The sequence below is a fragment of the Dipodomys merriami genome, unplaced genomic scaffold (genome assembly GCF_024711535.1).
Source record: "Dipodomys merriami isolate MVZ:Mamm:240054 unplaced genomic scaffold, mDipMer1.0.p SCAF_93, whole genome shotgun sequence".
In the NCBI taxonomy this organism is placed as follows: Eukaryota; Metazoa; Chordata; class Mammalia; order Rodentia; family Heteromyidae; genus Dipodomys; species Dipodomys merriami.
The window spans coordinates 128,971-132,405 of record NW_027206546.1 but is presented as its reverse complement, the minus strand read 5'-3'; the positions used below and the strand labels follow the sequence as shown (position 1 = coordinate 132,405).

The 3,435-nt window shown below is 34.6% G+C and overlaps 1 pseudogene; it reads right to left on the bottom strand.

The window, feature by feature from the left end:
* Window positions 1–3,126: 3,126 nt before the first annotated feature.
* Window positions 3,127–3,226, bottom strand: LOC138821717 (U6 spliceosomal RNA; annotated as a pseudogene).
* Window positions 3,227–3,435: the final 209 nt, after the last annotated feature.

The following is a 3,435-nucleotide window of genomic DNA, read 5'->3' as shown; positions in this document are numbered from 1 at the left end:
TATTTTCATCTAAAAAAGTAGGCCTGCCTGTCTATCGTCTTCAAATGATTTTGATGGTCGAAGGTGCTTAATGAGAAGTCAAAATGTATTAGTAGTACTTTCCTCTCAACTAAATCTCACATTTTCTTCTTGGAGAATACAATGATTAAAGTAATAGTTGAGATCAGCAAGCAATAGTTCAGAATCATGCTTCCAGTGCAAGTGGATCACCAAAAGTAAATCTTGACACCATTGTCCACCAAGTTTCGTCACAGATGTAATCTCTAGCTGCTTTCCTAGCTTGGACCTATTCCTACATTGTACAGGAAAAGTGTGATTCACCTGATTTGAGTCAGATGTGTTACTAGAATTATCAAGGATTTAGATTCTTATCTGTAATTTGGTCAAAGCTATGTCTCTTTATGCGGGCTACTAAAAATGTATTTACTAATTTCAAAGTAAATACATACATTCTATTTCCATGTTTTTTAAAAAATAAAATACTGTATGCTCTATAAATTGATCAGAGGTATGGATTTTGTGGCTAGATCATTGCACATCTCTCTGCCTCTCACTTCTCTCTTTCATGGTTCTCATAGATAATATGACTGCTCCACAATTATCCTAATTTATTTTGCTTTGTATTTTTGGTTGCATCATTTCATTTTCTGCTCTGCCATTTCCCAAATCATTTATATAGAAAGCCTTATTTCTTTTATTTATTTATTTATTTTTGGTCGGCGTGGGGCCTGAACTCTGGCCCTGGGTACTGGGCTCTTCAGCGGAAGGTTAGCACTCTACCACTTAAGCATCAGCCCCACTTCTGGTTTTTTCTGCTTATGTGGTGCTGAAGACTCGAACATAGGGCCTCATACATGCAGGCAAGCACTCTACCACTGAGCCACCTTCTATTATCTCATTCCTAGAAGAAGCTGCACATGAAGACAACACTGATAATCATTTTCAGTCTATACCTTTGATTACAGAGGAACATCTTTCCTCTGCTCTCCATCAATTCCCTGCTTTCCAGTGAGAATGACTTAGAATAATAAAAATGGAAAAGGAGAAAATAAATCATCATAAAAAAAACAAATGCAGAAAATTCACTGTATTTTTCTCACCAGTTCAACATGGACACCTTATTCCCACTGGCACTGAAAATGTCTAGTTAGGCAATTCTGATGAAGATGAGGAACAAAATGAAAAAGTGAGGAATGGTATCAATTGCAAGGAAAAAATGGAATAGGATCCAAGCAAATTTCTTCTTTGGGTTGCTGAAAATAATGGGCTTATTGGAGTGTGAAGTCTACTTTCCATAAAGGCCACTCGGTGAATACTAGAGATGCAGGGAAGCCTACAGTAGCCACTTAGACATTGTCCATGAGTTGGTAGCTCAAGCAGCAGATATTCATGCAATAACTGTGAATGGCTGGACACCCCTGCACAGTGCTTATATGTGGAATAATACCAGTGTGGCTTCTTTCTTACTTCATCATGATGCAGATACCAATGCCCAAACTAAAGGCCTCTTGATTCCCTTGCATCTTGCTTCTGGGAATAGAGATAGCAAAGATATGCTGGATCTCGTTCAGTTGAAACAATATATCAAACCAGGTCTGAAGAACAACTTGGAAGAAACTGCCTTTGATATTACCAAAAGGATAAGTATGTATCACTAACTCTTTGAAGTTGTGGAAGGCTGTACAAATTGTTCTCTTAAGTCATAATGGTTCGGTTAAGTTACTTTTATTTTCTTTTTCTTTTTTGTTGAATTTTATTTTTTTATTGTGGAAATACCATACAAAGGGTTTACAATTACATGGGCAAAATAATGAGTACATATCTTATCAAGCATTGTTGCCTCCTCCTTTATTTCCCCTTCCCATCTCCCCCCACTCCCTTACCCCTTCACTGTCCTCCCCCCCCGCCCCCGTCCAAAGTTGTAAAGTTCATTTTTCGACATGACATCTTGTACATCTCATTGTTGCAGTGGGTCAACCTGCATCCCTATTTAAACAATTTGTTTTTTCCCTTCCCCTCCACAAATCATACCAACATTAAATACAATGAAAGCAGGGGTTATACTGTGGGAGAGGGACATACAAAGCAACAAATAATTCATCTTATAAATATGTTAGAAACAATCGCAAGAAAGAAAAAGAAACATTTCAATCCTTATCTTGGGGTTCATTTCACCTAACATCAACTTATCTGAGCTTTTCTGCTTGTCTCAGACATATACTAGTTATTGCAAATAAGGGAAACCATTGGACCTATGTTACTTTGGGCCTGGCTTACTTCACTTAATATAATTTTTTCCATGTCTTTCCATTTCCTAACAAATGGGGCAATGTCATTCTTTCTGATGGAGGCATAGAATTCCATTACATAGAATTCTATTTTCTTAATCCTTTCTTCGATTGAGGGGCATCAAACAAGACCATACTAAAACTACCAGAATAATTGCAGCATTACTGCATAGATAAGATATCAGTTAAGTTTGATATCAGTTTAAGTTAAGTCCATTCTTGTGTCCATACAAAATATTTTCACAATCCAAATAACAGCAATATCTTACTGTAAAAGTTCCCTGGTATGTTTACAAGTGAATTGCATGACTTTTATGTCAAAATGTATTTGAGTTGTTTGTATACATCTATATGATTTCTGCATGGTTTGTGATTTTTTAATCAGAAATAATTTGAACTTATCTGTTGATGTGAGTAGTACAGAAACTAAAGACATTTCTGGTTCTTGTCTGAAAAAGGTATATTTGAAAATATTCAGTGTTTGCATAATATCCATAATCTATTTCATTCTCTCCTAGATATACTTTGAATTCAACATTTTTAAAATATATATATATTCATTAATAAATGTGTCCTTTCAGATTGCATTCCATATAGAAAATTTAAGATTACTTTTTTTCAAGGTCCTTATAGTCGTACATTTCTTTGGGATAAAATGACAATGTTAACTAATTTCAAAAGATTTGTAAAGGTTATTCTATGTAAAGGCCTTTCTAAGATGAAGGCTTAATACCCTGATGTCAAACTAACGTTTAATTCTAACACTTGCATGTATTGTTATACTTGTAATTTTGTAATCAACTTTTTAGTAACTGTCATTTCTTGCAACTGAAGAATGAAAATTATGAAATAATTCACAAATATTCATATTATCCTTTTGCAAGTGCCATGTTAATCTCTGTATTGTTGTAATTTGGGTATACGTGCTGCTGAATCATGTAGTATCCTCTAAATTTAAGTAGTTAATGATGCAATTTTCATACAGGCTTACATCCTTGGGTGCCTATTTGTAACAAGGAAAGCTTATTGTTCCCAACAATACTATTGATCTTATTTCCCTAAAATAATGTGTATAGTGGAAAAAATTATATTGTTCATTCAATTGCTCATATTTGCTTTTTTTGTCAATGACAATTTTAAGCCTTTT